Here is a 21,258-nt window from a genome sequence, read left to right on the forward strand (position 1 = left end):
CCGGAGGGGGCTCTGGGGGACCAGAGGGCTCCGGTGTCCCGGATGAGGGCTCGGGGAGGACATTTCCCTCCGATCTGAAATGTTTGATCATTTCAGATCAGAGGGAAATGAATGCAGAGCCGGCGGTGGCTGCAGTTTTCGGCACGTGTCGGCGCCATTTTGGGGGGTGGTGGGGGTTGATTTCTCCGGTACAGGGGGTTTTGGGGGCACTAGGGGCTTATATTTCTTTATCATCAGACATGTTTGATCATGTCAGATGAGAAAGAAATCAGTATTATTTGCCATTGTTTTTTTTTTTTTATGTGATTGGCGGTATACGATGTATACCGGCGATCACATTTTCGGGGTCCAAAAAAAACACCCCGATTCATAATCTTGGGGGTCTCAGCTACCTCCGGTAGCTGAAACCCCCGAGATTTTCCGTTACTGGGGGGCGCTACAGGCTTTTTCCGGCCTGACGTCTCAAAGCGTCGGAACAGAATAAGTACCCTGTTATTCCGACGTCTTGAGACGTTAGGCCGTCGCTATGGGGTTAAGATATAAGAGTTTGGAAGACAAGATCAACCAGCATAGTATACACTGGAGATGAAAATTAGAGAACAATGTATGATCACTTGATTTTTTCAGAAATAATGTAATCTACATTGATCAACATTGGAAGGTTTTTTGAACCTTTTTTGAACCTTTTGAACATTAAACCTTTATTTTGCCCAAAACGTGATGATCATAATTAGAGAACAGCAATGACTGTAGCACAGAGAAAGATTATAACTACATTTTCTGAAGGCAACAACAGTCACTAATCAGTAGGAAGTGTACAGGCCTTTGCTTTGAATGACTTCAGAACATTTGCGGACATAGAACATCACTAGTCTCTCACACTGCTCTGGACGTGATTTTGGTCCACTCTTCTTCCAGTCTCTTCCACAATTCTTTCACTGTTGTGGGTTTCTTAGCCATAACTTTGTCACCAAGGATTTTCCAGAGGTTCTCTATTGGATTTAGATCAGGACTCTGGACTGGCCATTTCATTGTTTAAATGTTTTCTGTTTCAAGGAACTGCTTTACCCATTTTGCTGTGTGAGAGGAAACATTGTCTTGCATGAAAATTGATGGCTGATTGAGTGATAAACGGAAGTAAAGGCCCCGTCACACACAGAGATAAATCTTTGGCAGATCTGTGGTTGCAGTGAAATCATGGACATATTGTTCCATTTGTACACAGCCACAAACCTGGCACTGATTGTCCACAATTTCACTGCAACCACAGATCTGCCGCAGATTTATCTCCGTGTGTGACAGGGCCTTTAGGAACCACGTGTTGTTGAAGAAGGTTCTGATACACTCTTGCATTCACTCTGCCATGTAGCTGTATGAGAGGTCCAACTCCTGCTACAAAAAAAAACATTCCCCAAACCATGACACCTCCTCCACCACCTTTCCCTGACTTCTTAACACACTTTGGGTTCAGTCTTTGCTCAGTTTGTTGACGAACATAATATTTCCCATCAGACTCAAATACTTAAACTTGCTTTCATCACTAAAATAAACTGTGGACCATTTCTCTATCCACACAACATGCTCCTCACCAAAGGTGAGTCTAGCCTTTTGATTCTTTCCGCTAATGAGAAGTTTGTTCACTGCAGGGTGCACTTTCAATCCAAATGCTCTTAAACGTCATGACACTGTATGACGAGAGAGATCCTTACCCTATTCAGTGCTAAATTGCAGAGCAATTCCAGCTGCAGTGTTGAAACAATTACCCATGGAAATTCTTTGCATTATCCTGTCTTCTCTTGTATTTGTCTTTCAAGGGAAACCAGCCTTCTTGGGGGACTTGAAAGAATTTATGATATTGAAAAGATGCAATATTCTTGAAATCACAGACTTGGAAAGACCATCTTCTCTTGCTGTGGCTGATAGGGTTACCCCTTTGGCCTTCTTCTGGACAACCAGATGCCGGAGGGTTTCAGTCACTTACGAATGGCACACCATTTTTGCAAAGTGAGTGCAAACTGGAAAGAAAGGCTGCCAGTTTTATAGGGTTTGTCAGATAATTAAGGAAATTAACTTCTAAATTAAATTCATGAAATAAGCTTAAAATACTGCTAGTTTACTCATGTTAAGATATAATCACATAGAACTACACAATAACCTTACATTTAGGAAATTGTGTGTTCTCCAATTTTGATCTCCACTGTACATCCCTTGCTCCTCAGAGAAATTAAAGAAGAGCTACCTGGGAACATAAAATACAAGTTGGATTATCGTATTATGCTTTATGGGATTGTAGATTAATTTTACATTTTCATCCAAATGACAAGTACACTTTTGGCCTACAAATGCCCAAGCTCCAAGTTCACATTTTTATTATCTTTTAACTGAAAGTGTATACTCTTAGAAATAGAAAACAAATTGAGCTAAATTTTAACGTTCAAAACGGTTTCCTTGAATAGGCGGATATTATGCAAGTCAGTTTTTCCTATATCAGTCACAAATGTTATTCCTTGTAATTAAGTTATATATCCCTTCTATTGCACAATGCCAGGCACCTAATATTAGAATTCAGGAGACTAACACATAGCATATGTGGAATTTCAGATCCCTGGTGTGGTACACTACACTGAAGGGTACCAGATAATCTCCTATGAAATTCAAGGATTGCTCTAAAAATATAAATCATACACATTTCTGATGTTGTCAGGGTTGTAAATACATTTTTGAAGGGCTTTTCAGGCATTTGAAAAAGTTAAAGGGAATCGGTTAGCAGGTTTTTTTTTACTATGTAAGCTGAAGATAGCATGCTGCGACGGTTAAAATGGAGAATTCAGGTCTGATCTGTTGTTGATTAGCTACGTTTGTATAACCAGCCGGACTTCTCATTGCTCGGACTACAATATCACATGCCCAGCAGTCCAAAAGGCCCCCTCTTCTGACTAACACCTCACTGTCAATGTACAATTTCTATTGAGAGCCCATCTACTAGATGGCTAAATCTAAACATTCTGATTCTGTCATGATGGTAGCACCCAGTAATCTAAAGGATAGATCTTTGGATTCAGGATCTGTTGCTCTCAGATGAGGTAGCAAAAACCTGCTGACAGATTCTCTTTAACAATTTCCTGTGGCTGTGACATGCCTCATTACATCACTCACCTCAGCAGTCTTATGCTGTACATGCTACCATTATTGCGGAGACCAGCAAATGGCTGTTGCTGTCTGGTTGATCAACAGCACATTAAAAGGTCAGGAACATCAACAAATGACAGTACAATCCTCTATACAGTGACAGCAGGCAAGTAATGTTGTTTTTATTGTTCAGCCTTTTGTTAGGTAAATTTTAGCTCTAATTCCACATGCCTCTTAGGAATACATCACAAACTTTTTTTCTTTTATAACTAAAACCAGATATATATTCTTTATTCTATTTTTTATTTCTCAGTGTATATTTTTATTGTATATTCAATACATTCTTTTGAGTCATAGGATACAGTATACTGGAGATGGCCATTATGGGAGAGTTTTCGTGCTTGTGACCTGTGCAGAGGCAAATGTACAAGGGAGGAAGAGGAGCTGAGCTGGGACTAATTACCTAATGTTTGATCCTGGCATTTTATGGCAGAGGTGTTACATTTCATTGTAAATCGGCCTTTGATGATAATGAGATGACAACTGAAATGTGATCTCTACAGTCTAAATGTCTATTGTGAGGTTCAGTTTGTAAAAAAAAATTGGGTTTAATGTACAAATCTGCAGTGAAAGGTTTCGACAGGAGCAGGTAAGAATATTTGTTTAGCTGAAATGGTCCCTAATTGAGAGAATTTTTCCTCCCAAAAATTTGGGGGGCAATTCCGGCTGCGGTGGAGGCTGTGCTGGCTGCGGTGCGGAACTGTGCTGGCGGCAGAGGGGGCTGTGTGGAGCAGAGTGAAGGGGTGAAGTGCTCTGTCGGCGGTGCGGGCTTCAAATAATGGCGCCCGGATTCGGTGCGTGCACACATTGAGCTCTCGGCTTAAGATCTCATCTGCGCACGCACCGCCTCCTGCCCATTGATCTGCCATCAGCGAACTTAAGGAAAATGGCGCCCAGAGGTGGCACATGTGCCGATGAGATCTCGGCTTGTCATTCAGCTCTTAATCTGCGCACGCGCCAACTCCGGGCGCCATTTTTTTGAAGCTTACACCACCAACAGAGCATCTGTGGCACCTGCCGAAATACTCTCCTCCACACAGCCAGCACAGCCCCCACCGCAGTCAGCACAGCCCCCAACGCAGCGCCTGCACCATCACCCTACTCCAGCACCCCCCTGCTTCCTGTGACCCCGCTCTACCACCACGGTCGCTCCCCCTCCGGTAAGACACCACCAAAGTATAAGAAGTACCCCTTTTGTTTTTTTATTTTTTGCTTTTTTTTATCCTTTTTTATCTCTAAATTTGGGGGGGTGTCTTATAATCAGGTGCATCTTATAAACGAAAAATACGGTACTTTAACCCCTTCAGCGCTGGGGCAATTTCAGTTTTTGTTTTTTGCTCCCCTTCTTCCGAGAGTCGTAACTTTTTTATTTTTCCATCAATCTTGCCATATGAGGGCTTGTTTTTTGCGGGACAAGTTGTACTTTTAAATGAAACCATAAGTTTTACCATATGGTGTACTGGAAAACAGCGAAAAAATTCCAAGTGTGGAAAAACTGCAAAAAAAGTGTGATGGCACAATAGTTGAAAGTGAAACTTCATAGCTGCAGGCGTCATCACATGACCCTGTGCTACGATGGCAACCACCGAAAGTCACATGATCACGCACGTGACTTCCGGTGGGGGCGGCAGTAAGTAAAAAACATGGCCGCGCGCATATAGATCTTGCTGCTAGACTTTGGCAGCAAGATTTAAGGGGTTAATGGCCGCGGGTGGAAGCGTTTCCACCCGCGGCTAGCAGGCACACGTCAGCTGTTGAAAACAACTGATACGTGTGCCGACCACCGCCGCCTGCCCGCGGCAGGGGGTTGGGCTTAACGGGTCACACTCCATGACGGATATATCCGTCCATGGTCGTGAAGGGGTTAAACCCCAAGCTAACCCAGTCTGGTCCCTTGTGAACAATATGAAGAGTGAACCCCTTATTTTTTATTAGAAAATTCCTAATAAATTCCATACCGCTGATTTTCAATATGGAATTTGTGCCATATGCTCAAATGCATGAGCCCCTTATATTCAAGAAGTAATGCAAGTGTAAAAATATAAATTAATAACATGATTAAATTAATAGACAACTTTCAGAAGCCATACGGACAAACTTGAGGACTGTAGTATTAACCAGTGAGAATAAGTACATACCATATATTAAATCAGGCCCATACACTGTGATCAGGGAACACTCCAACAAGCATGTTTTGTCAGAGGCTATTCGAATACAGGGTCACATCAGCCTCTGTAAAGAAAATATGAACATTAATTCAGGACTCAAACCCTATATGACACAAGTAATTGTGTTAGTGTAGAAATTAGATCAGGACAATTATTAACAGTTTCGTGATCAGACATTTCTTCTCATTATGCACCTCAATTAGACAGGTCTAAGGCAAATTAAACCTAGATTACTAAATAATAAATTGATATTAACACCCAATAGCTGTATAGTTTTTTGAAAGACACCTAGCACATTGTGAAAATGCCACCCAGACCTTTACAAATGCAGGCACCTTTATGCAATTTTGCAAAAAAAAAGTTAAATCAATTGTAAAAGAAAAAAAAAAAAAAGCCTAAAAATTTCTAATAATGTTTAAAAGTTTGACCAAAAAATTAAAAAGAAATATAGTACAATACCTCAATATAATTTTAATATGTACAGAGTCCAAACCTACCACTTAGATCTATGTCTACATTTCACATATCTGTAGAAAATCATCAGAGCGGGAGAGACCAAATATTTAGTTTTACACTGGAATATTCAAATCTGGCAGTACCTTTGGAATGCTTTTACAGATCCCAGTGAGGGGTATTTACAATACTATCAAATTTTACAGTATCATTATGTAGTTATTATGCTTACTTCTATAGAGCCAATAATTCCACGGCGCTTTATAGACATGATCATCACTGTCCCACTTAGGCTCACAATCTAAATTCCCTATCAGTATGTCTTTGGAGTGAGGGTGGAATATCCTTCATAGACATATGAAACATAGAAACTCCTTCCAGATGTTGTATTTGGTGGAATGTAAACCCAGGACGCCATCAAAGCAAGATTGCAAATGATTGAGGCACAGTGCTGCCATAAATTTCAGCATTGTGGCTGACTCAGTTCAAAAATGACTTTTAGAGGCCTATATATTCATTTCATACCACATACATGCACATAAATCATGTATCCCATACGTGATTCCTCTGGATGTATCACATACACAGTCAAAATTGTTGGTACCCCTCATTTAATGAAAGGAAAACCCACAATGATCACAAAAATAACTTGAATCTGACAAAAGTAATAATAAAAAATCTATGAAAATGAACAAATGAAAGTCAGACATTGCTTTTTAACCATGCTTCCACAGTTTTGTTTTGTTTGTTTTTTTTTAAATAAAACTCATGAAACAGGCCTGGGCAGAAATGATGGTACCCCTAAAAATAATGTTACAAAGGGACATATTAAATCAAGGTGTGTCCACTAATTAGCATTACAGGTATCTACAATCTTGTAATCAGTCAGTGGGCCTGTATATAGGGCTACAGATACTCACTGTGCTGTTTGGTGACATTGCGTATACCACACTCAACATAGACCAGAGGAAGCGAAGGAAAGCGTTGTCTCAGGAGATTAGAAAGAAAATTATAGACAAGCATGTTAAAGGTAAAGGTTATAAGCCCATCTCCAAGCAGCTTTGATGATCCTGTGAACACAGTTGCACATATTATTCAGAAATGTAAGATCCATGGAACTGTAGCCATCCTCCCTGGACGTGGAGGCAGGAGGAAAATTGATGACAAATCAAACAGACGGATGATATGAATGGTAACAAAAGAGCCCAGAAAAACCTCTAAAGAGATTAAAGGTGAACTTCAAGGTCAAGGAACATCAGTGTCAAATCGCACCATCAGTCGTTGTATGCGCCAAAGTGGACTTCATTGGAGACGACCAAGGAGAACACCATTGTTGAAAAAAAATCATAAAAAAGCCAGACTGGAATTTGCTAAACTACATGTTGACAAGCCACAAGGTTTCTGGCAGAATGTCCTATGGAGAGATGAGACAACAATGGAACTTTTTGGAACAGCACATCAGCTCTATGTTCACAGACGGATCATCATAATACTAGAAATCTAGCTTTGTTTATTTTCATATTTTGGGGGTATTTACCGAGTTGGATGAAGAACATTCTCATTTTATAGTTTGGGCCGTTTATGGACAAAGTGTCACCAGTGAAGGTGTGTATGGGTACCGTCTCACTAAACGACGTACCAGCGATTCCGACCACAATACGACCTGGTCAGGATCGCTGGTACGTCGCTTCAGGGTCGCTAGTGAGCTGTCAAACAGTCAGATCTCACCAGCGACTCGTGTAAGGATGCTGGGCTTGGTAACCAGGATAATTATTGGGTGACTAAGCAAAGCGCTTTGCTTGGTTACCTAATATTTACCCTGGTTACCATCGTACACTGCTTACAGACTGCCAGCACTGGCTCCCAGTATACGTAGCTAGGGTACACATCGGGTTACTAAGCAAAGCGCTTTGCTTAGTTACCCGATATTTACCCTGGTTACCAGCGTACGCTGCTTACACAGAGTCGGAGCTCGTTGGTCACCCGCCGTCAAACACGCCGATGTGTGCTGCACAGTGGGAGACCAACGAGTAAAAAATGAACCAGAACAGTGTGTAATGATCAGCGATTATACAGCAGGGGCCAGGTCACTGCTTAGTGTCACACACAGCGAGATCGCGGATGAGGTCACTGGTACGTCACAAAACCTGTGACTCAGCAGCGATCTCGCTAGCGATCTCGCTATGTGAGTAGTACCCCTATGTGTGTGGGGGGGGTGTAAAAAATTAAGGAGAAAAAAAAAGTTTACTTACATTATTATATTATTTTTTGGTTTGTAAATAGTGTCGAGCGAGAAGTTGACTATTCGTACTCGCTATGCTTTTAGCGAGTACTGTCAGCTACTTGCATATTCGTTACGAGTAGCGGACACAATGTCAGTAATTGGGAAATACTCGCTAAGTAGCGAGTAACCCGAAAGCCGTACTATTTGCTACTCACACGAAAAGATAAGAGGGTTTTAACAAACTGTATCTTTTTGATATAGCCTCATTTTTAAGGTTTGCTCACAATAGCGTATAACTTGGAAGAGTGCAATGCGAGGAAAAAAAGGGATTCCTCGGTCCCATGTTATGTGGAAGTGCAGATCTGCAATTTTTTGTCAGCTGTATTCGGTATGAGAGAAAAAAAAAATCGCCACAAGGTGCGAGTGGATGCGTAAATCAGATGAGACTCGCCAATGCAGGTCTAAAGGTGTGAGAAAAAAAAAAAAAATGATGCCACATGGACCATGCTAGTGGCATCCGTTTTTTACGGATACATTTCCAGTCTGTAGCATAGTACACTGTAAATGGTCCTGTAAATGATTGTTTAATAATAGCTGATGAGGGGAAAAAAAAACATTGTACGGATGGCATACGGATGGGACACTGATGCTAGGTGAGAATAATAAAAGTCGCACACTCACATTAGATATGCAATATCAAGTGGATTTGACTTGTCCGACTTTACAGTATGAGCATGGACAAAAAATTAATCAAATTATAAATATTTATGCTTGAAAAAATAGATGGACAAAGGTAAATCGCAGGGAAGAGCCATGACAAAAAAGGAGAAAGCGATCAAACATTCTTAATGCAAAGAATTGTTTATTAAATTATAAAGGTGATACAGTGAGGGTAAAAAAATGTGACCACACAGGTCAGGAAAGGGCACACAATTCCCAAAGCAAATGTAATTGCTAAATATTGGAATATCCATAGATATTAATATAATATAAATTACAGTATCGGAAAATGGTAATCAAGGCAGGCACAGATTACGGTATATAAAAAATGCAAATACTAAGTATATTAATAGGAAGTACTATAAACAGCCAAAGGATTACAGACTGAACTGTATGAATGGCACAAAAATAACCACCTATAGCAGATTTGCATCAGGGGTCTGAGAATATAAATTGCAAAGTGCTAACAGAGTTACAGATCATACATTAGGGATCATAAACAAATAGACTACACAGGGGATAGAACATACTATCTCCCCAGGAATAATGAATACAGATCCGCTTACCAAGATCGATATAAGGAGCAACCCAGACCTCGTAATCCTGCACTGCAAAAAAGTATTGCCGGTATTTGATAGGGAAGAGCGCCCAACCGACGGCCGTTTCGGCGTGATCCTTCGTCAGGGAGTAATGTGCATGAACGGAAGTATAAAAAGGTTCAATGTCCAATCAGTGCATAAACCGCCAGAGATTGACGCATGAGAGTCTCTAGAAACGGGCCCGCCCAACCGCCGCATCATGCACCACCATCTTGACAGAAAAAAAATTAAATGTAGAAATTATTGCAAATTTATTAAACACGACAAACTGAAATATCACATGGTCATAAGTATTCAGACCATTTGCTCAGTATTGAGTAGAAGCACCCTTTTGAGCTCCTACAGCCATGAGTAATGATGCAACAAGTTTTACACACAGGATTTGGGGATCCTCTGCCATTCCTCCTTGCAGATCTTCTCCAGTTCTGTCAGGTTGCATGGTAAACGTTGGTGGACAGCCATTTTCAGGTCTCTCCAGAGATGCTCAATTAGGTTTAGGTCAGGGCTCTGGCTGGGCCAGTCAAGAATGATCATAGAGTTGTTCTGAAGCAAGTCCTTTGTTATTTGAGCTGTGTGCTTAGGGTCATTGTCTTGTTGGAAGGTGAATCTTTGGCCAAGTCTCAAGTCCAGAGCACTCTGGAAGAGTTTTTCTTCCAGGATATCTCTGTACTTGGCCACATTCATCTTTCCTTCAATTGCAACCAGTTGTCCTGTCCCTGTAGCTGAAAAACACCCCCATAGCATGATGCTGCTGCCATGTTTCACTGTTGGAATTGTGTTGGGCAGGTGATGAGCAGTGCCTGGTTTTCTCCACACCTACCGCTTAGAATTCTCATCAAAAAGTTCTATCTTCATCTCATCAGACCAGAGTATCTTATTTCTCATAGTCTTCAGTGTAAGAGGAGAAAAAGGGGTTAAACCCGCGCAATCCGCCAAATAAGATGTAGAGATGTTGATAGATTAATCACTCTTTTATTCCATAGATCTACGCGTTTCAAGGTACAGAGACCTCTTCCTCAGGACCAGAAAATCAACATTGATAGTTTTTGCTTCAACCAGGTAGCTTTTCTTTTTTTTTTTTTTTTTTTTTTTTTTAAACAAGGGTATCAGGGAAAAAAATGCACCATAAAATTTCTTATGCAATTTCTCCTGAATACGCAGATACCCCATATGTGGTGTAAAGTAATTGTTTGGGCGCACGGCAGGGCTCGGAAGAGAAGGAGCGCCATATGACTTTTCAAACGCAGATGCCGTGCAGTGATGTGCATCACTGATTGGCCGCTGCAGGACGCACGGACGGATGAGATACAAAGAGTGTCAGGGATACGGAAAAAAAAGTCACAACAAAAATTGAGCAAGGATGCCGAACCGTTACGTGCATCCCTGATCAGCGCTCGGCCGCTGCAGGACACACACACGGATGAGGTGCAAAAAAACGACGCAAGATACGGACAAAACAAAAAAGAAGTCCCACCAAAAATTGACCACGGATGCAGATACGTTATCTGCATCACTGATCAGCGCTTGGCGGGACGCACGGACGGATGAGGTGTAAAAACATACAGGGGATGCATAAAAAAAAAAATTATACTCACAGTACCCAGAAGATTAGCAGGAGGATCACTGACCAGAGGAACTGCAGGAAGAATAGAAGGCAGTAAGTGGACAGCTTATTACAGGAGCAGCAGGCAGGAATTTGGACAGCTTATGTCCAAAGACCCAGGAAGGACCCAGGAAGGATCCAGCGATGAAGGCAGATGTGATCGGGTCAGTGAAGACCTCGGACGACCCAGTGAAGGCAGGTAGGGGACGTCGGAAAGGGAGAGCAGATGGAGAGTGGGGAGGGGGAGACCAGAGAAGCAGAGGCAGAAGCAAGGAAGCAGAATAGAGATCGCGGGGGGCAGATGCGGGGGCCCATCGGCATGGACAGGGGCCATCACGGGAGCGTGCAGGGGCCATCAGGGGGAGCACGCAATATTCACAGGGGGAGCAGGAGCGGCAACCAGAAAGCAGCAGCGGCGTGGTACTACAAGTACCAGCCGGTTTACGCCGCAGACATGCTGGGGGAGGGCTCCCCGGGCGAACACAAGCCTGGGGAGGGCAGTCACCTCCAGATCAGACCGCCCCACTGCACGCTGATTGGAGTGATTGCGCGTCATAGCACGATCGCTCCAATCAGTGCTGCAGGGGCTGGGGGGCGCCATGTTTGATCTCCTGCTATGATCTGCTGCAGCACCTCATAGCAGGATCTCACAGTATCGCACTGATTGAGGCATTGTTTTAGCCGAAACCAGTGCGATCGATGTGGTTGGTGGTTCAGATTTGAACAGCCAATCACAACGATTGTCGATGGGGGGTGGCATGGGGGTTAAGCAAAGGTCCCCTGCTGTAAGAAACAGCAGGGAACATCATTTGAAAGCCATTGCTAAGGCCACGGCAATCAAATTAACTTTAGGCAGTAAAGTTATGTCCCTAGTCGTTAAGTCACGTAAAAATAGGACGTAACTTTTCTGCCCGCGGTCGTGAAGGGGTTAATGAGAAGAAAAATGACCTTTTTTGAAATTACCAAATGGCTGCAATGAAACAAAGAGTGAAGAATTTAATAGGATCTGAATACTTTCTGTACCCACTGTATGTGACAGCCGAGTACTGGCTCTCACAGTCAGGAATAATGACTGCACTGTCCCAGGCTTTTTAACAGCCCAAAATGCTGTGATCGATATCAATCGCAACATTTCCAGGGCTGGGAGAGGGAGTGCACACCCTCTTCCATCCAATCGTTGCCATGGCAACCTGAGATCATCATGATGACCTCCGGGTTTGGTGGCTACATCAAGCCTGTGAGAGCATGGTCTAAGAGGTTTATGTCAATGGAAGATGGAGGCCCCACTCCCACTTCCGATTTAAATCAGTGAATGCAAAAAAAATCAGATTGCCCTTGCAGCAATGTTATTCAATGGAGCAGTGTCTACCTGCAAGTTTTTCCTTAGCTGCAATCGGGCTGACGAAAAAATTGCAACATGCTGTGTATATCACACGAGACTCGCCAATGCAAGTCTATGGGTGCAAGAAAAAAAACAGACGGTACACAGATGTTGCGTGTGCCGTCTGATTTTTTTTTTTCTCGCACCCATAGACTTGCATTGCCGAGTCTTGTGCAATATATGCACGAGTTACCAGCCAGAACCCTCACGGCAACAAAAAAAAAACAAAAAACATATAGACAGATATATACAATAAGTATCCTGCTTTTAAAATGTTACAACCCTCTCTACATATTACATACTTGCACCTTTCCTGTCGTGTTGAAGGGTGTTTAGCCTGATTTAACCTTACAAATATAAAAAAATGACATGGGGTCCCCCCTATTATTGGTAACCAGCAAAGGTAAAGCAGACTGTGGACTGATATCAGGCTGGGAAGGTCCATAGTTATTGGGCCCTTCTCAGCCTAAAAATAGCAGCCCGCAACCACTCCAGAAGTGGCGCATTACATGAGATGCACCAATTTTGGCGCTCCGCCTCTTCCGATTACTCTGGTACACTAACAATTAGGTTAATGGATTTTGGGATGTCAACTGTGTAGTGTCAGCTGGCATCAAGCACTGGTGTTAGTAATGAAGAGGTGTCTATCAAACACCCCATTATTAACACAGTAAGTTAAAAGAAAAATAAACACACACACAAAAGTAATTTATTTAAAAAAAACACTCCCTGACACATTCCCTGGTTCACCAATTTATTATTTAAATAAACTCATGCAGGTCTGACATAGTCTAAGGAATCCGACGCAGTCCAAAGAATCTGACAATCCAAGGAATCTGACATAGTCCAAGGAATGAAATCTGAAAGACATAGAGAGAAATAAAAACAAAAGACTGTACCTCGTTCACAAATTTATTAGTAAGCAAAGTTCCCAGTAGTCCAGCATTTCTCAAGGCATTCCTCAATTGCAGAGATCAAATGCTTTGGAGCATCAGAACGAGGCTCCGTAGGCTTTGAGAAGCAGCCACTCCTGACTCTAGCTGCACTCCGTGATACCCAGCGACATCAAGAACGTCTCTGCTCATTACTGAAAAAAGTGAAGTTATATTTTCTTCACCACCGAATAGTATAAAATCCTGGTGTCAATAGCTCACTGCACCCCTACATTAATTCATTGAGGGGTGTACTTTATAAAATGCAGTTACATTTGAGGGAGTTCTGCTTTTCTGGCATGTCAATGTGACATGGCATCCCCAAACCATTGTACCGAAATCTGAACTCCAGATTGGCGCTCCTTCCCTTCTGAGCTTTGCACTGTGCCTCAAAAGTACAAGTAGTATTTGACCACATATCGGATACTCAGGAGAATTTGAGTAACAAATTGTAAGGTAAATGTTCTCCTATTACCCTTTTTTAAAAATTAATACTTTGGGGCTAAAGCAACATTTTAGTTGAAAAAAAAAAATATTTTAATATTTTCACCTAAGAGTTAAAACTGCTCACTATACCACTACATGAATTCCTTGAGGTGTGATTTTCAAATGTGACATGGCCTCCACAATCTATTACAGCCAAAATGGCACTCCATAATTCAAATAGTAAGTACTCCTTCTCTTACGAGACCTGACGTGAGCCCAAGCAGTAGTTTTCCCACCCCAAGTGGGATATCGGCATACTCAGAAGAAATTGCGCAACAAATTGTATGGTCCACTTTCTCCTGTTAAACTTGTGAAAATTAAACATTTGGAGTTAAAGCAACATTTTTCTGGTAAAAGTGTAGTTTTTCATTTTCACAGTTTAATTCTCTCAAATTCAGTGAAAAACCTATGGATTTAAGGTTCTGAACACAATTCTAGATAAATTCCTTGAAGGTTGAGGGGTGTAATTTCCAAAATGGGGTCACTTGTGGGAGGGGGTTTCCACTATTTAGGCACATCAGAAACTCTGCAAACGAAATATGATGTCCGCTATTTATTTCAGCCAATGTTGTGCTCCAAAATTCAAATAGCGCTCCTTCCCTTCAGAGTCCTGCTGTATGCCCAAACAGAAGTTTTTCACTACATATGAGTTACAAGTGTACTCAGGAGAAATTGCATAATAAATTGAATGATCCATTTTCTCCTTTTACCCTTGTAAAAAAATCTGGGGCTAAAGCAATAATTCTGTGGAAAAAGTAAAACTTTTATTTTTTTCCTTCCACATTTAATTCAGCATGTAAAGGGTTAGAAAAAACTTCTTGAATGTGGTTTTGTACACTTTGAGAGGTGATGTTTTTTGAATGGTGTCACTTTTGGATATTTTCTGTTATATAGGCCCCTTAAAGTCACCTCAAAGGTGTTGAGGTCCCTAAAAAATGGTCTCTTGTTGAAAAAAATTAGAAATTGCTGATAATCTTTTAAGCGGGCTTTATACGCTACGATATCGTTAATGAATTATCGTCGGGGTCACGGTGTTTGTGACGCACATCCGGCGTCATTAAAAATATCGCAGTGTGTGACACTTATGAGCGACCTTAAACAATCGCAAAATCGTTTGCCACAGAGAGGTCGTCCTGAAACAAAAAATCGTTTTCTGCTTATCAGCGATGTTGTTCCTCGTTCCTGCGGCACCACACATCGCTGTGTGTGACACCGCAGGAGCGACGAACATCTCCTTACCTGCCTCCACCGGCAATGCGGAAGGAAGAAGGTGGGCGGGAAGTTACGTCCCGCTCATCTCCGTCCCTCCGCTTCTATTGGACGCCTGCCGTGTGACGTCGCTGTGACGCCGCACGAACCGTCCCCTTAAAAAGGAGGCAGTTCGCCGGCCAGAGCGACGTCGCAGGGCAGGTAAGTCCGTTTGATGGGGTTAAGCGAGGTTGTGCGGCCTGGGCAGCAATTTTCCCGTGTCGCACAACCGACGGGGGCGGGTACAATCGCTTGTGATCTCGCTAGCGAGCTCGCAGCGTGTAAAGCCCGCTTTAACCCTTCTAACTTCCTAACAATAAAAAAAATGAAAAAAAATATGTTTAAAAAAAATAGTGCTTATGTAAAGTAGACATGTGGGAAATGTTATTTATTAACTAGTTTGTGACATAACTCTCTGTTTAAGGCCCCCTTCACACGTCCGTGAAACACGTGCGTGTTTGGCCCGTTTCCGTATGTACCGGAGACACGGCCAAACGTGCACAAATGTTAATCTATGTTTGAGGTCACATGATGTCCGTGTGTCCGTGTCCGTGATCCGTATGTGTTTCCGTTTTGCACGGAAGCATGTCCGTTTTCTGCATGGAACACGCACACGCGGACACCATGAAAGTCAATGGTTATGTGCGCACAATACGTGACACGGATGCATCTCTGTATGCTCCTTGTACGTTTTGTGCTTTTTTCTAGCGATGTCGGTCATTCTTTCTTTTCCTGTCTATGTCTGTCAATCTCCCTCAGTCCGTCGGTCGGTCTCTCTGTCTGTCTGTCTATCTGGAGCTGACAGGAGCGGCGGTGTCTTCAGCAGCTCCTGTCACCTTCATGCAGCAGAGCTGGATGCGACGCTGGAGGTCCGTGGATTACGCCAGACATGGAGGGCTTTGTTGGGGTTAATAAATTGGTGACGAGGGAATTTGTTAGTGTTTTTTATTTCTAATAAAGGATTGTTCGGGTGTGTGTGTTTATTTACTGTAACTTACAGGTTAATCATGGAAGGTATCTCGGGGAGACGCCTGACATGATTAATCTAGGACTTATTGGCAGCTATGGGCTGCCATTAACTCCTTATTACCCCGATTGCCAACGCACCAGGGCCAATCGGGAAGAGCCGGGTAGAGTCCCAGAATAGTCGCATCTATTGTATGCGGCCATTCTGGGCGGCTTCTGGCTGATATTGTTAGGCTGGGGGGCTCCCCATAACGTGGAGCTCCCCATCCTGAGAATACCAGCCTTCAGCCGTGTGACTTTACCCTGGCTGGTATCAAAATGGGGGACAGCAAGTAAGCAAAGGAACCAAAGATTGGTGTTGCTTGCAGGACAAGGGCTCACAATTTGTTAGGGAATAGCACCAGTGAGATAATATTAAAATTTAACCTTTATTTTATTCCTTAAAACACACAAAAAGCAATATTAAAAACCGAAGATTTGACCATGCAGGTCACAAATCACACACTGCCCAGAGCTGTATATAAAGCTCAAAAGGGCCACAAATACGTCCCTTAGGCAAGATAGACAATGGGACAACTAAATCATGTGTTGAGAGCTGGTTAATACTATCAGTGGATAGCACATAGTCATAACGACAATAGTTCCATTATGCTCAGGTCAGAGTCATAAAATAACACAGGCAAAAGGATATATATTTTTCCTTCACTGAAGGTACGAAAAATACATATAAACACCTATTGGCTGTAATCAACACACAAATTAGGCAAAAAAACAGGGAAGATCTCACCCATTCAGATGATCTTCTGTTGCTTATCACAGCATCTCTTGCTGACAGGGCCAAAATGGGGCTTGGATTCCAGGTTGATGTAACTCACCCTAAACCCCATTGACTCCCGTCCTAACAAGGACGGTCCACAACTGAACCTATTGTTGTCCTTGTTCAAAACAGCCCCACATGCCTCCCGACGCGTTTCGCACATGTGCACAGGATTTCCTGGTTGTGTTCACAGAAACGAGGCTTGGAACACATCACGTGATACACACATGGTTCACCATGTGATCCACCGTGTCATCGCTTCATTCTGAGTATTACAGCAGTGTAGGATCTGCCCACACCAGTGGGACACGCCCCCGGCCGTCCAGGCTGCTTACAGGGAAAAAATCCAAGCAGCCTGTCACAACACTGTGCGGCTGATTCTGGGCTGGATGTGCCTGCACATATGTGACAGGCTGCTTGGATTTTTTCCCTGTAAGCAGCCTGGACGGCCGGGGGCGTGTCCCACTGGTGTGGGCAGATCCTACACTGCTGTAATACTCAGAATGAAGCGATGACACGGTGGATCACATGGTGAACCATGTCCTGTGCACATGCTGGATAATGGAGACCGAACGATATGGAAACACTGTGACACGTGGAATCCTGGCGTCCTTACTCCTTCAGCTGGTGGTGAGTGTTGATCGTGTGAGGTGATTAATGTTGCACCTGATCGGAAGTTTTGTGGATTGGCTTTGTGGGCCCCGACCATACATTTATAGGTCAGAATGAGTGGGGCTAACTGTTTGCAGCATTTGGTGTGTGTGGACCTTGCAGGCATTACACCATCACTGGCCCTGATACTTTTAACCCATGTTTGGTCCCCTGAGGAGTCACTAAAACGTGACGAAACGCGTCGGGAGGCATGTGGGGCTGTTTTGAACAAGGACAACAATAGGTTCAGTTGTGGACCGTCCTTGTTAGGACGGGAGTCAATGGGGTTTAGGGTGAGTTACATCAACCTGGAATCCAAGCCCCATTTTGGCCCTGTCAGCAAGAGATGCTGTGATAAGCAACAGAAGATCATCTCAATGGGTGAGATCTTCCCTGTTTTTTTGCCTAATTTGTGTGTTGATTACAGCCAATAGGTGTTTATATGTATTTTTCGTACCTTCAGTGAAGGAAAAATATATATCCTTTTGCCTGTGTTATTTTATGACTCTGACCTGAGCATAATGGAACTATTGTCGTTATGACTATGTGCTATCCACTGATAGTATTAACCAGCTCTCAACACATGATTTAGTTGTCCCATTGTCTATCTTGCCTAAGGGACGTATTTGTGGCCCTTTTGAGCTTTATATACAGCTCTGGGCAGTGTGTGATTTGTGACCTGCATGGTCAAATCTTCGGTTTTTAATATTGCTTTTTGTGTGTTTTAAGGAATAAAATAAAGGTTAAATTTTAATATTATCTCACTGGTGCTATTCCCTATCAAAATGGGGGGGGACCGCACATCGTTTTTTTTTTAATTATTTATTTTTTTCACGGCACAGTATAGTCCCGCCCCCCTGGCGGCTGTGATTGGTTGCAGTGAGACAGCTGTCAATCAGCGTGAGGGCGTGTCTAACTGCAACCAATCATAGGCGCCGGTGGGCGGGGAAAGCAGGGAATACGAGATTGCTTAATGAGCAGCCGGCTTTTTCAAAAGAGGAAAAACCGCCGGAGTTTAGAGAACAGCCGTGGAGCGCCGGGCCGGTGATCAGGGAACGGTGAGTATGAGAGAGGGGTACTCCATTCAGTCACTCTGGGGATTAGCGGTCACCGGTGAGTCCTTCACAGGTGACCGCTAATCAGGATGCAACACAGACAGAGCCGCGGTATGACAATGAAGTCGGGTGAAGTTCACCCCAGTTCATTCTCTATGACTCTGTCAGCGGGTATGTATCTACGACATTGTGCATCACAAACACACATAAATTCACACGGACAACACATACACATGTCAGTTATTTCTCTCACGCATAAACGGACAACCAACACGCACACACGGCTAGCATAAGGCATTCACACAGATGGCACACGGACACAAAAAAAGGACACAAAAACGGAAAACGGACCCGAAAAACGGACGTAACACGTGCGTGTTTTGTCACGGACGTATGAAGGGGGCATAAGGGCAGAAAATGAAAAGCTTGAAAATTGCAAATTTTTGCCAAAATTCTGATATTTTCACAAATTAACATAAACATAATAAACTTCGCAATAACATGAAGTACAATGTGTAACGAAAAAACAAACAAACAGTCTCAGAATCACTGGAATCCATTGAAGTGTTCTAGAGTTATTACCTCATACAGTTACATTGATCAGAATTGTAAAATCAGTAAGGGGTTAATTAATGGAAAATACGCTATTATATTTTTTTTTAAAGTAAAAATTATAACAAAACATTGAGCAACTTTTCAGCATTCCAAATGATTTGTAATAAAATTAAAAACTATATCTGAATTCCTGGTTTCTGGTCATTCTGTCTGAAAAATCTAATAATAAGAAATAAAAAAATGTTATATACCCGATAATGGTACCAAAAATATCTTCAACCCGTTGCACAAAAAATAAGCCCTGTTCGGAAAAAAAAAGTTACAGCTCTCAGAATGTGGCAATAAAAAACATTTTTTAATTTAAAAAAAGCATTTTTTATGTAATAGTAGCAAAAAAAAAACCCAGAACGGTATAAATCTATATCTCACCGACCCAAAGAATAAAGCCATCTTATCCCTTATATCGTATAGTAAACCGTGCAAAAATAAAAATAAGAACTATTCTTCTTCTACTGTCTATTTGCTCACTCTACCTTCCATATGTCAGAATAAAGCTCTGTTCACATCTATCCTGTGCTCTCCACTGAGTACTTAAGTTGGGGTTTCTGTGTAAATCCCCAAAAACGTGATTGAGACAAAACCACTGACAGAACCACTCACTATAATTAAGATGAGAGTCCCTTGGGACACTGGTCTCTTTTCATGGTCTCTGGTGGTGCCACGTTTTTTAGGCATCTTTTTAGCGCACAAGTGTGAACAACCACAGTTCTGTGGTTGCCTAAAAAGATAAATACCCTTGGAACAGATGCCAAACATAGTCCAAAATGTCCCCATCTGCCTCATTTCAGTGTGTGAATCTGTGGGCGGTTTCGTCTGAATCGAGAATGTGATCCTAGCCATATGCTGAAATTGTTATGTACCCCAAAATGTTACCAATAAAACACCCAACTTATCTGACACAAAAACAGATCCCACTCAGGTCCATCATCTGTCATAGGAAATATAGGAGGCTCCCACTTTACTTATAGAACAAAAAGCAACATGGCTCCCACCCCCTCAAATAAACTCCAGTGTAATCTGCGCTCCCATATCCAAATGCCCCACTGTGCCTAAACTGCAGTAAATCAGCCACGTTTGTTATTACTGTAGTGGGGGAACCAAATTAAAGGGAACCTGTCATCAGAAATTTTGCACTAAACCTAAAAGATTCCCCCTCTGCAGCGCCTGGGCTGCATTCTACCAATGTTCCTGTTGTTTATGTGCCCCCTTTCTGACCAAAATAAAGACTTTGTAAAGTGGTACCTTTTTGTATTCAGATCTTGATAATGGTACACGGGGGCAGGCTCTCTGGTGGTCGTTAGTCTGCCTCCCTGTCACTTTAGGCCGTTCCCCATCGCGCAATTTCAAAGAGGTGACGTGAGGTAAGCTGGGCAGCGCTTGTGCAGAACGGTGGAGGCGGCGGTGAAAGCGCGACCACGAGATTATGGGCGGGTACTTGCTGCTGAAAATCACAGCGCAGCCCATAATCTCGCGCATGCGCAACACGTCACCAGCGGTCACACTGCACATTGGAGTCCCGCGAGAGTGGCACGGCGCATGCGCGAGATTATTGCCGCCCATAACCTCGCGCATGCGCCGTGCCACTCTCGCGGGACTGCAATGTGCACAGAGTGACCGCTGATGACGTGTTCCGCATGTGCGAGATTATGGGCGCCGCCTCCACTGTTCTGCGCAAGCGCTGCCCAGCTTACCTCACGTCACCTCTTTGAAATTGCGCGATGGGGACGGCCTAAAGCGACAGGGAGGCAGACTAACGGCCACCAGAGAGCCCGCCCCCGTGTACCATTATCAAGATCTGAATACAAAAAGGTACCACTTTACAAAGTCTTTATTTTGGTTAGAAAGGGGGCACATAAACAACAGGAACATTGCAAGAATGCAGCCCAGGCGCTGCAGAGGGGGAATCTTTTAGGTTTAGTCCAAAATTTCTGATGACTGGTTCCCTTTAACAATTTACGATGTGTATCTCCAGCTCATGCTTCTAGAGACACACATCCTGTACATTAAGCGGGTTTTCCTCAGTACAACAATGCCAAACATGTGGATGTTAATTGTAATTTAGGCACATTGTGATGCTCAGGAGGGAGGGGGTCATTTGGATTTGGGATGCACATTATGCTGGGACTTCTTTTTGAAAAGGATGGGAGCAAT

At 42.9% G+C, this 21,258-nt stretch overlaps 1 protein-coding gene across 3 annotated transcripts in view; it reads right to left on the bottom strand.

The window, feature by feature from the left end:
* CUEDC1 (CUE domain containing 1) overlaps nucleotides 1-21,258 on the bottom strand; it is a 217,816-nt gene that overhangs the window by 177,224 nt on the left and 19,334 nt on the right. For 2 of the 3 annotated variants that reach the window (XM_075335838.1, XM_075335836.1), the window contains exon 2: nucleotides 5,328-5,421. The exons of the other annotated variant lie outside the window; for it this stretch is intronic. The gene's annotated coding sequence lies outside the window, so the exon portion shown is untranslated. The remainder of the gene's footprint in view (nucleotides 1-5,327; nucleotides 5,422-21,258) is intronic. 3 annotated transcript variants of the gene reach the window in all.

Source organism: Anomaloglossus baeobatrachus, chromosome 2, assembly GCF_048569485.1.
Source record: "Anomaloglossus baeobatrachus isolate aAnoBae1 chromosome 2, aAnoBae1.hap1, whole genome shotgun sequence".
Lineage (NCBI taxonomy): Eukaryota > Metazoa > Chordata > Amphibia > Anura > Aromobatidae > Anomaloglossus > Anomaloglossus baeobatrachus.